The 13,352-nt window shown below is 39.1% G+C and overlaps 1 long non-coding RNA gene across 1 annotated transcript; it reads right to left on the bottom strand.

Annotated features, from left to right (window-relative positions):
• Positions 1-2,386: 2,386 nt before the first annotated feature.
• LOC149078169 (uncharacterized) lies at positions 2,387-5,826 on the bottom strand. The gene is made up of 3 exons (XR_016193887.1): positions 5,375-5,826; positions 4,125-4,198; positions 2,387-2,539 (listed from the first exon to the last, which is right to left on the bottom strand). It is a non-coding gene; the product is annotated as an uncharacterized LOC149078169 (long non-coding RNA).
• Between the last annotated feature and the right edge of the window lie 7,526 nt (positions 5,827-13,352).

Here is a 13,352-nt window from a genome sequence, read left to right as displayed (position 1 = left end):
CCGCCTTCTCCCCCTAGTTGCGGCCCTGATCATATCCATACATCATTATGTATGAAATAGCAAAAAAAAATTTTTTTTTCATCGTACACATACATATAATATCCATAGAGTGATGCACAAACACAAAACGAAATTCATACTAATATTAACAGTTATTTTATAAAAATAATTCCTTTTTTTCTCTTATGTATCGTGTTGTCTTCTTCCTGCAAAAAAATTAATCACTCATCATTGCAGGGTCCCACCTGCCTTGATTCCCCCTAAAATCCCCTTCATCACAATGTGAATGATCGCCACGCAGCGAGTTGTATGTGAAAACAAAATCACCTGATAGTTCCCTTATTTGAGGATTTACAAATTCTTTAGTTTTGTCTCATTTAATTCCGGAAAATTTTTTCTTTAATTAAGTGTGAAAAAACCTAGGCCAGATTTGTCCACATAACCTTCATCAGCCTCGGGGCCGTACGCAGGATCGACTTAGCAGGGGTCACAATAGGTTAGTGGCCCCACTAACCTATTGTGACCCCTGCTAAGTCGATCCTAAGGGGAATCACAAGGACTTTCTTCCAGATAAATTATTAATTAATTAATTATTAACCATCAAAAACATTAAAATAACATAAATTTATTAAAATAAAGCCGATAAAGGCATTTTATTAGTCTTTCGTAAATTTAGATTTTCGATATTTTATCTTTCACAAAAATATAAAGAAATATTTTTTTAGTTTTCTGATTATCTTAGGAGGGAAAAAAGCCGCCATACCCCCCCCCCCCTCCTCCATACACCTCTGATCAACCACAACTTAATGTAAAGTGGTAGCAAAATTTATTTGGAACATTAATTCATCTACAACAGTGTTTCTTAACCTTTTTTTGCCCGTGGCCCCCTTTGAGCCATATTTTTTTCTTGTGGCTCCCCTGTCTTACCCAGGGGGTGAACTATCTCTGCAGTCCTTAGTAACTACTAGTCCTAATGAACTACCGGTCGGAGGACTGAAGCTAAGGACCGCTTCAACTACTAGTAGTTAAGAGGTACTATGTACTACCAGTCCTTAAGGTCACGTGACGTGAAACAGTAGTTAGAGGGGGAGAAAATTTTTGGTTTCGAGAGTAACAGATCTCTAACCAATCGGGATGCCGTTTGAAGCCTACAACTACTACTAATTATTTAACAATCGTTTTTCCGCAGTGGGTTGTGGCAGCGATTTCATGTTTACAAACAAACATGTTGTAAACAAACTTTTTTTTTTCCGAGGGACTCGCCATACATTTTTTTGTCACCCGTGTTTTGCAATTTTTTTTACTCTAATATCGCTGGCTAGTTTAATTATTTTGTAAACGTATGAGGACGTTGCATTTTTCATCTTGCGCCTTTTTTTTAGAATAAGATTCAGTATATAATAATAGTCAAAGTATTTTTCTTGTCCGAGCTCATGGACCCCACTTTTGGATGCTTGAAGAAGCGAGTACAGAGGCGTCGGAAATGTTATGTACATGTGGGTGCTTGACTTGACCTTTATGTGGAAAATTTTGATTTCTGGATGAATTCTGGGAGGGGGGGGGGGGGGCTCAGACCAGTGGTACAGAATACTGTGGGTTCTCAGACACCCACGGCTCCGACGCCACTGAGCGAGTATCTGGGACCCCCAGCTGCATATAAGTGGGTCGCATACTGATGAAATCAAAATTTGAAAATAAAAAATTCTTACAACAAAATGTAAGATTTTAAATTAAGGTTACCGGCACTAGTTGAGCCTATGGCCGTAATGTGCCTTTTCGGGGCAGACTTTCCCTTTTTTTTTGGGGGCCCTCTTCTTGAAAGGGTTATTATGCAAAATAATTAGATTTTTGGGCCCCCTATTCACCTCGGGAGCCCTACTTGAGGCCCCAGCTGAATACTATTTTTAATATTGAGTGGCACTTTTTTTAAAGACCAATTTGTTAAAAATGATTTTTTATTATCCATTTTTATTCCTTTTAAATTCATTGAAACAACGAATTGCAAATTCTTTTTGGAGCAACTAAAATAATAAATTATTGATAATTTATAATTAAAAGAATTAACTGCCTTGCTGAGTATTGTAGTTCTGTATTTTAAACTATGGGTTTCTCCTCAGTATTAAAAAATATTATCAGAACATGATTTTCTATGAATGAGCACTTACCTGTTAATGCAAGTGAATACTTCAATATTTAAAATATATATACTTCAATATTAAAGATCTTTCATCAATTTATGTGTTTCATATTTAGCTTCCAACAAATAACTTCACCTGATAACTTTCATTTGATCGTATATTTCATTTCAGTTGATTAGAAGATGAATGATTGATTGAAGTTGATTAATAGAAACATGAATTGAATAACAACTTGCACACATGATTTGTCATACAAACACATTTTATTTCAAACATATGTTCATAGAAAGTTATCATAATCACAATTTATTTGTTGTACTTTTCTTAGAAATCGCACCTTTCAAGAATATAATTTTTTGAGATTCATTAACTTTCATCTGCATCTTCAAATGTTGATTTACCTGAAATTAGAAAGAGGAAGAAAAAAAACACTTTTATTATGCTTATCAATATGTACTGTATATTTGATTTCAAATTATAACAGTCTTTAGTTGCATAAGTAGAGATAATTCGTGCACAATAGCACTTTGTCGACTCGCCACCATTTTATCACAGTAGGATCCAAAATGCATCAACTGTGTTTTACAAGGGAGGCCTGGCATTGCACACAGATGCACTTGTTCATGTCTAGATGTATTTACCTAGGGCTTCACAAATCTTAGGAGCCAACATTGCAAAAAAGAAAATCATACTGACACCTAAAATTTTCTATGCAGATCACAAAATATTTGGAGTTTATGTCTGCATCTTCCAATATGTGAAGATCATCACCAAGTGCTGAAAAAGTTGAATATAATTTTTTTTTACTTTGGATTATTTCTCCTCAAAATATGCTTGGCTGCCAAGAAATTTGGCTGGCGCCTAAAAATTTTTTTCAATTTTTCGAGCCATGTTTCTACCCTAAAATTTTGGTCAGACAGATGAAGTGAAAAAACCTATTGGCACGCAGCTTACTTAATATTTTCACTTTACTTTCAGCTTCGCTGTAAAACACATCCTTAGCAACGTGTTGTGGATCGGGGTACTCTATTTAAATTAACATAAAAATTTTGCAGTGTTGTATGGTCTCGCTAGTTAAAAAGTATGATATTATTTGTCGTCAATTATATTAATTGTTTTAATATTTCAATTCACAAAATTTGCTAATCAGTAAATATGATAATAACATTTTTAAAGAATTAATATTGCTTTTCAGTTAGCAAAGCTTCTAAAGGTTTTTTTTAATGTCCTCCCTCTCATTTATATAGCCAAGACAAGTTTTTCAACATTATACATGTTTTTACTTGCACTGGTCAAATTTTGAGTGGTACAGGTAGCCATTGAGAAATCTATCTTAATTTGCTCAATTCAATTATGTCAAAAAGAGTTGTTCTTTCAATAGTATCTGAAAAAAATTATGATTATAAGGAAAATTACTCATAGCAAGATATTTCTCAAGAAAAATCAATATGGTATGGACTAAAAACAATGCCACCTTTCCCCCCCCCCCCCACCTTGCTCATTTTGTTTTTGCACATATAAAATGTGTTGCTGAAATTACAATAATTTCAAAGGGAAGTATGTTTCTGTTAAGTTTTATATTGAGAAATATTCAAGTGATTTTACAGTTTACAATTTTTATGAATTTTCTCAACTTAAAATTGAATGTGTATAAAATAGGTTGTTTTATTCATCATGCAACATAAATGAGACACTGAAATACATTTCATAATAAACATGTGAATTTATGTAATACAGCCTCTCCGAAACGCTATTATGTCTGCAATCTGATATAACGCCAAAATTCTTTGGGTGGGATGGTGGCATTAAATCGGGGTTCAACTGTATTTGTTCCACTAGGGTTGTTGATACAAATGAAATCAGTGAAAATGATGCGACATAATGTTAAAATTTATGTCATTAAATCATGCATGGAAATATTTCATTTTACATGAAAATAATAATGGAAACTGTTGCTCAAAGTCAAATGCAAAGAATTAAAATTACCTTTGTTTGCTCTGGTAGAATTGTTTAACCTTGAAAACCTTCACATAACTTCGTAGCTACCTACAGCCAAGTTCCTGGGAAACAAAATTTTTCAAGAGTTAGAAAAGTCTCACAAATGTATATACAATATATATATCAGCTGTTTATTAACAACATCGTTAAAAAATAAATGCTTGTTAAAAGTTTAAATGTTAAAAGTTTCAGTTCCATGACATGTCAAAATGTTATATTTTAAAGTTCTTAAGAAATGGGAATTTTTTTTCTGTCGTTACCCACACACAAAATCAAAAACAATTTTTGGCAAAAAATTAAATTTGAACACACACGCAGCAAGGCCATAACCCAAATACTGAAGTAGTAATATGTTTCAAACACTAATGTGCTTCCTTTCATTATAATGTATATACCTCAACACTAAAAACTGTGCCTGAAATTAAAACTTTGTTTTTTATATCAACAAAGCAATATAATGATTCTTTATTAAATATTCTTCATCTCAGAGCGAGTTGCAGAGTACAATTTTTAAAGTAGTAGCACATGATTTTTTTCTGAAAATTTAACTTTCACTAAGTATTACAATATTGTTCATTTGAACAGTTCAAAATATCAAATCTATATTTTAATCCTTTACCCTAAATTTAGTGCATGAGTTTTACAAAATTTAATACTTAACATTACTGCCAATTTTTACCATGCTTTATTTCAATTTTACCATTACTCATCACAAAAAAATAATTAAAATTTTTGTCATTTAGGTGCTATAATTAATTATCAATGAATTGTAGCTTATTAGTTACTTTGTGCATTGAAGGGAGGTTGATCTAAAACACAAATTTTCAATTTCCTTATTTATAGGCGATTATTTATAGCATAGTCATCCAAGCACAATTTTTATTGTGCCAACAATATTCAAATTATTTATTTACACACATGCTCAATTTATTTAGACATAATTTTTCATTAAAAAAAATTAATACAGCAAAAAACATGGAATGTAAAATTTCAATCTGATATTATCGTAATTGCAGATTCATGTTTCATTTGCCATGTAAATATTTTCAATACAATCCAAAATATACATAGGCTATTTGATATTTTTCAGCATTACCGAATGGGATCCACTGCCCTATTGATTGCGTGCATTATGTCCATTTATATTTTTAAATAACGCATTTACCGAGCAAAAAAATATTGAGAATATTTCTAAACACTTTTCTTATATAGTTCAATAGCAATAAAATAATTCTTACCTCAGTAACGAACATGCTAGCACTTCGTCGTGGCTTCGATCGTGGCCGATGTCAACATACACGTATAGCACACAGGTTTTGGAGGATATAACGATGAATCACTTCAACTTTGATGACATCGAAGATATAATCTAAGTTATGTCTGTCATTATTATCGTAAAAAATTGTTTAATTCGAAAAAAAAACAGCATATTTCATCACTAAATATCACAGCGAGAGCTCGCGGCCAGAGGCGAAATTTCCTCTTTTCCAAGATGGCCGCCGTGAACTACTTTTCTTGCTGCTTTAGGACTGGTGCTAGGTAGTCCTTAGAAGCGGTCCTAAGTAACTACTAAAAAAAAGTCCTTAGCTTAGAGATAGTATCGAAAAGTCGAACTACTGGCCAGCTAAGGACAAATCGGCGCTTAACTACTTTTTTTCGGCTAAGGACCACAGAGATAGTTCACCCCCAGAGTTTTCTACTCTCATCTAGAAGCAGGACACTTTATACGCATTGAAATGATTTTTTTCAGTGAATTTATAATGAACGAATATTTGCAAAGAAAATTGGCCTCCAGACCACTGGCCTAGAATTTACTGATCTCCCCGCTAGTCCGAGTTCTATCAGAACCGTCTCAATATCATGGGGGCCCCCTTTTTAGGCAAAGTGATGCTATGGTAGTCCCATACTTTAGCTGGAAATAAACAGCCTACATATTTTCTATTTATTTTAAAAATTAGTTGTACTATACAAAATATCATAAGGTAGGGTCACTTATGGGCATGAGGCCCCTCACAAGAGTGGGACTGACAGAGTTACAGCCCGGGGCCTAACATTGTTTTCATCATTTTTTTTTTCATACAATAAATTTCATATAGGGAAGGGGTCTGAAAAATTTAGCCGGGGACTTGAGAAAAACCCCATCCTAGGGAACTTGTTGCAAAATGTAGGCGGTGAGGCCTGGGTGGGTCCATGCCCTAAAGATGGCCCTAGTTTTATGGGTGGTTTTGTTGGATTCTCTCTCTCACTGTAAGTGTTAGTCACTAATATAAAAACTTTATTTCTTCACACCTTAATTTTTCTTCTCAGCTCTCCAAACCACCTGTCATGGCCCCCTTCTCCATTTTCTTCCGTGGCCCCCTTGAAGTATCCCAGTACCACAAGGGGGGCCATATGGCCCCCGGTTGAGAACCACTGATCTACAACATTGACTTATCTCCATTTTTCGACTGAAGAATAGTTCCCATACTTTTTGTTCCCCATCTCGCCACCTTCTTCAGTTTTTTTTCCTCCATCGCCCCCCGAATCACGCGAACCCATGGTCCTATGGGTAGTTTCACTCGTAGTTTCTATTTCCGGCGATATTGCCTCACTTTGGGAGACACTGGACTGAAGGGTTATACATAAACATGAAACCTGTGTGTTTCTCTTTCAATTAAAAAACGGGTTATCTGGTTGCAATTAGTGATAAAATCCGTGTTGCCATTCCCCAAGTCTTAGATTTCAAAAAAATATTTAAATATGATTTCTAGTATCATTTCACACGTTTATAGTCTAAACATGTACACATTTTGAAAATTATTCAAAATTAAATATCATATAACAAAAAACTAGACGTAATGGCCCATTTTCTAAAATCAGATTTGGAATCAGCGCCCAAAAGTTAATTAAGAACAGCTAAATTTCTCCATGTTAGGAAAACCTTGTAGACTAGTGCAATTTATAGGCCCCTCTTTGAGTCGGGGGGTATAGGACGGTATGGGGCTGCGGCCCCATAACCGGCCATATACTGAGTCATTAATAGGGCTAGAAAAACTGAAAAATGCATTTATGCCTTAAAAAACTGAAATTATGCCTTAAAAACTAAATTTATGCCTTAAAAACTGAAATTATTCCCTGAAAACTAAAATTATTCCCTGAAAACTGAAATTATTCCGTATAAAACCATAAATAAAAGGACCTCAAATTGTTATTTTTTTTATATCCGGTAACATTAGTTTTAGCAAGATAGTGTGATTATGAGAAATGTTATTGTACAGGACACCCTGTATAGTGTGATTAACTTAAAATTTCTGAACTAGTAGCATTTTGAATTTTAAATATCAATTCAAATTTTAAATAATGCCTATAATTGTTTACGTAACGACTGCAACAAAGGAACCGATTGTTGAAGTGTTCCTTGGTTGGTGGTTGAGCAATGGGACTCAATCTAGTGATATAGGCCAATGCAAGGGCTTAGGGAGGGGCGGACTTGGGGGTCTGGTCCCCACCCCCGAAATGTGAGAAAATGACCGAAAAAAGGGAAAATGATGGCCAAATCTATTGCTGTATCACTTTGGTCTCCCCCCCCCCCCCGAACGAAATTTCTGGCTACGCCCCTGGGCCAATGGGCCGCAGCATATTTACAGATCACTTAGTCCTTTGAAATTTTTTAAAATGACCAGCTTTTTCTGTGAAATTTAACAAGTAAGGAAAATTTATCATTTGGAATTATGGGGGACATTATGTTAAGTTAGTACTCAAATGGTTGAGTACTTGACTCACGGCACAGGTTCCGGATCATTCAAGTGGCCCGCAGCCATGGCCCCCACATCCTGGAGCAAGGCCTCTAGCCTGGGACCTTTATCGGGCATCCCCAGATCAGACTTTTTCACGGGCCCCCTTTGTATTGAATTTATAGCGGGAAAAACAGAAAATGATGAGAATCGGCCCGTTCCCCAGGGCTGGAACCCTGTCAGCCCCTCCATTGTGGGAGCCCATGCCTGCAGCACATTTACAGACAGAGGCATTTGCGGCACATTTACAGATCCCTTGAGTACCCCGCGACACGTTTCAAACCAATGAAATTCAGCAACTCTCCAGAAAAGTTGAGCACCCTTGCTCAAGGCCACGGATGCTCAACCTTTAGGAGAGTGCGGGCCACTTCATTGATTTGGAAACATTTCGCGGGACACTTAATCTGTAAACATGTCGCGGGCAACTCAAGGCTCGGGAACGGTGACGCAGGCCACTTAAGTCATGTAGAAAAGTGCCACATGCCACGTGAGTGGGTCAGGCAATGTGCCGTGGGCCACTTGAGTGATCTAAAGCTCTGCCACTGGTAGCTTGAGCGATGTGGAACCGAGCCGTGGGCCGCTCAAGTGCTCTGGAACCGCGTCACACGTCACTCAAATGATCTGTCAGTATGTCGGGGAGTCACTTGAGTGATTTGTAAATTTGCCGCGGTCCACTTAATTGACCTGTAAATGCATAGCCGCAACTACGGGGAAGCAGGCAGGTCTTGTGAGCTGGGCGCTGGACCAGACGGCGCGCGGGGTACTTAATTCTCCACTTTAACTGCTCCTTGTACATATTCGGCATGGGGCGCAAAATACGTGCTTGCCCCGGGTAACAAAGCATCCAGTTGCGGCCCTGTCTAAATGTTCTACGGTGAAGTGTAACTGTCCCACAGACTGCTTAAGTGCTCAGTAAATGTGCCACGGGTAACTTGAAGTGATCAACAAATATGTAAAAAGGTGCCCCTTAGTTCATTTTTACCAAATTAAGTTTGAGGTCAGGGGCCACATCAGATGACTCCGAGGGCCATATTTGGCCGCGGTCTATAGGTTGAGCATATATGGCCTAGGAGGGATCAGCTAACAGTTTATATATCATTTCTGCGGTTATTAACCAACAAACTCAGAGCTGATGGATTATTTTCAGGCCAATTATCCAGCCTGATCCACTCTCATGACACATGGCACTCTGAAAACAAACAACCCTGATGCCCATTAAGGCCTAGTAGATGACAAATATAAATATGGTGATGTCGTGGCGTCGTCAAGCGAGGACGAATTGCAGCTAATTGAGTTCGTAGGTCACTGAGTTGGTGAACTCTTGCGAAGGGGGAGGTTGTGCAAGCCTCTCGGGTTCCATCATTTCTGAGGGGGAACCAAACAGTACGCAACATATTTTCACCAACCTAAGAGTTAACGACCTCCTTGAAAGGGCTTTTTCGACTATATTCGGCTCACTCATTGGGGTGACCATCTGAAATAAATCTGCGGTGGTAAAAGGAATCATCAATGGTCAGTGAGCGACCAAGAGTGACCTAGATAGTGTGTGTGGACTGTAAAACCAGACATGGTCCAGGCTCTGTCTCATGGGGAATATAAGAGAGTGAAAGACTAGGCCACTGAATGACCGTAAAAGGGTTTGCAAGTGCCCAAAGGGAGTGCCCAAAACAGTGTAAGCATGCGAGTGATCAAAACAGTGTGCAAGTATGTGAGTGACTAAAAGAGTCACATAGAGAGTGAAGAACCAGGTCAGTGATCGACCGAAAGTGACCAAAAGAGCGAGGACCAAGTCAGCGAGTGACCAGGTCAATGAGTTACCAACAGAGTGAGTGACCAAAAGAGTCAGGACCCTATAGCGCGGGTGATCAGGGTCAGTGAATGACTAAAAGAGTGGAACTAGAGAATGAGGGACCAGGCCAGTGAGAGCGGCCCCAGAGAATTTGCAAGTATGTGATGAAACAGTGTGTGAGCATGTGAGTGATTGGATTTATAGTGGAAAAAAAAAAAAAAAAGATTTGTCCCGGGTCCCCCGTGCTAGAGCTATGCCAGCCTCACCTTTGTAGGGGTCATAGGGCTCCCTTAAACCATTGAAGATATATGCTTGAATTAGTACTGGGAGCATAGGCGAGATAGACTTGAAAGTCTGGGGTGATGATGTTCATCATGATGATGATGATGTCAATTCATATACAGTCGAATCCCGTTTTCACGAATACCGTTATAGCGAAAATCTCGTTATAACGAACACTTTTCTAATTACCCAGATAAGTTTGCATGGGAATAATGCGAAGACCTGGAATTCCTTTATAACGAAATTTCGTTTTAACAAAGTGAATTCTCCTGTCTCTTGGAGTTCGTTATAACGGGATTCGACTTAAAACATATACAATGCATATACATATAAAACTTACGCAAATACATTAGTTCAGTCGGCTTTACCTTTGGCGTGGGCCATCCGTATCTCCGCCAACCTTAGGTTGGTATCCTCCTCCGTATCTCCGCCCATGCCTACGGGATACTCACTGATAACACTGATGGACACCCTATGATTCAATGATTAGTATCATGGTTATTTCAGTTAAAGTAAGAGTATATATTATAGTACGAAAGCTTTTCTTCTCCGGTGATGGTTATAACTAAAATCAAAGCTCTTGATTCGTGAATATGCCTCCCAATATCTGGTGATTGGATGGACCATGGGGTCTCCATGCCATGGCGGTTGAACTCATGGTTGAGACTAAGCCTAGGGATCTTAGGCTGAGATTTTTGGTTTTCCTCCCAGGTCAGACTATTCACGGGCCTCTCTGAGGTCCATGCGGGGACCTCAGTTGAATATGAGCTTCCACGATGAGATCTGGTCTGGTACAATTTACATGTAAATTAAGAAGTGGTGCCTGAGCCCCTCTTTCATTTTGCCCTGGGGAGACGGCAGTAAATTTCCTGACAAGGGGTACAACAAAAACGGTGACAAGACCGCAAGAATAAATTGCTACCGCAAGGATTCCCCCCCCCCCATCGAGGGGTTAGCGCACCAACCCCTCGACGAGTATAAAAAACAAGCCTGCCGTTCAGAATCGGCAATAAATTGTAGATCCCGGTCTAGTTAGCCCTCGTGTGCCGAAAATGACCGTGGTGCGACAAAAATGATCAAATGAGACGGCAGTAGAGACACACACACACACCTTATTTTAGATAAATGTTCAAAAATTTGTTTGAGTTCCGTAGAACAGCCTCCATCAAGGGTTCCACGGAACAGCCTTATAACTATCAAGAGTTCATAAGTACTGTACGTTTGAAAACCCCTTATTTATAGCATGAAAAAACAAAAACTGATGGTAATTGCACCGGGCCCTGTCAGTCCCCCATCCTTGTGGTGGAAGGGCATGATCTTATTAGACCCCCCTGTCGCGGGTCTAATAAGATCACAAAAGGTCTTCAACCTTTTTCAGTCGTGCGAGCACTGTCTGTACCCATCATCAAAAGAAGAGCACCCTTACGGCAAGTTTAACTTACAGACTTGAATGCAATTTGCACCAGGTGGTTCAATCGGAGCGTTGATCAAGTGCTCGCGAGCACGAGATCGGATAGAACATTTTGGTTAGTTCAGAGAGCACCTTGGTGCTCGTGAGCAATGAGTTGAATATGCTCGCAAACCATGAGTTTTTTCTCTGTTTTTTGCCAAAAACGTGCTTTATTCTGCAATATTTTGTTTGATTCTTTCAATGAATGTGAATATTCAGTTTTAAGGGGACCTTTGATCTTATGCAGACCTGACGTGACCCCCGCCAGAATAAATTTTTCATAGATACCTCCATAGCAGAGCCTGTTCCTCATAAGTTCTGGCCCTGGGCAAAATTTTGGGGCCCCTTATACAGGGCTGCAACAAGGGGGGGCGGGTCTCGTGCACCGGCCGCTAGACGCAAATTTCGTTCTGAAACCTCTCCTTGGCTAAATTGTAGCCCTGTTGCTCTCTGTGGCGAGACTTTTAACGGGGAGATCGGCTCTCAATAGGCCCCAGGACTCGAGCCCTGACAGCATGGCCCCCACATGGGGGGGGGGGGGCTGACAGGGCTCTAGCCCTGGGGCCCCGGGACCGTTATCATTTTTTTTTGTTTTTCATGCTATAAATTAACTGTAGAAGGGGCCCGTTAAAAGTCTCACCGAGGGACCCGCAAAAGATCCCAGCCTAGGGGCCCCTTTACAGGATGTGGGGGCCATGCCTGACAGCCCACCCTTGTGGGGGCCATGGGTTAGGGCTGCATAGATGCTTGGTCAACTGGAGCAATGCTTCCGATTTCCTTTCAAAAAATTTAAAAATTATCGAGTGCAATTTTTTTTTTTAATTAACCAGCATGAGCTGCCATCTTGTATCTACCATCATCGCGTACGGAAAACTTGAGCTTCACAATCTATCACTAGATGGCAGCATATGTTAGCACAGTATTTGCGTAGTAAGATTTTATCATAGGGTTTTCCTTGGGTTACTAAATCCGAAAACAGGGAAAGGAGGACGTGTCTGCACACACACACACAAGCCAAAGCACGACCACCTAGATATAGGAGGTTATATAGGAGGTCGTGGCCAAAGCCGCTTGAAACAGTGATGGTAACTCATGGGAAATTCCCCATAATCGTGCGAAAAATTGGCGAAAATCTGCCCAAGTGGGAAATTACGTAGCATTTGTGGAAAATTTTGCAAGTTCATCAAAAAAAAAAAGAATTTTTTTGAAAAAAATAGAAATTAATGCAGTTCAATACTTTTCTATTGTAAAATACTTGATAACGTATTTTTCCCGCTAGATGGCAGCACATTTTCGGAATGAGTGGCGAAAAATTTAGTCAAAAGGGAAATTTTTGAGGGAAATTTTGCTGGAAGATATTACCATTACTGGCTTGAAAGATGCTCTTAATGCAGCTTTGGCACAAGCACCCTTGGTGCAGGGCTGTCTTAAGAGCATCATTTGCCAACTGGTTTTTCTGAGGCCCTGCCCGGGTGGGCCCGTGCGTTAAGACGGTGCTGCTTTGAAGACCTCACCTATCCCAATTTCCCCAATAGATGGCGTCACCATTCCAACCAATAAAACCGGCCACAACAATAGTTTTTCCCAACTCTAAAACTAATCCCTAAAAAAAAAGCAGAAAAAAAATTCAGGGAATTTCGACGAGGATTGATCAAAGCGTGTGAACATGTGTTAGAAAAAAAACACACACATGCACAAATACATGTCAATGTCAAACACATTATACATGTTTGAGAGTGTAAAAAAAAAGATCCCCACAAAAAATAATTTCGGAAACCTGAAAAAAGGAGGACAAAAGGGTGAATTATCTGAAGCGTAGGAAAACCATGGACGGAGATACGGGGGGGGGGGGGGGCATAGAGGAGTATTGCTCCCCCTCCAGCGGCAAGGATGGAGCCTACTGCATGATGTATGTAAAATAT

The sequence above is a fragment of the Pholcus phalangioides genome, unplaced genomic scaffold, assembly GCF_987345545.1.
Source record: "Pholcus phalangioides strain wild (caught in Gottingen) unplaced genomic scaffold, Ppha-v1.0 ptg000014l_1, whole genome shotgun sequence".
NCBI classification, from domain to species: domain Eukaryota; kingdom Metazoa; phylum Arthropoda; class Arachnida; order Araneae; family Pholcidae; genus Pholcus; species Pholcus phalangioides.
The sequence above is the reverse complement of the archived record's forward strand: the minus strand, read 5'-3'. Positions and strand labels throughout refer to the sequence as shown.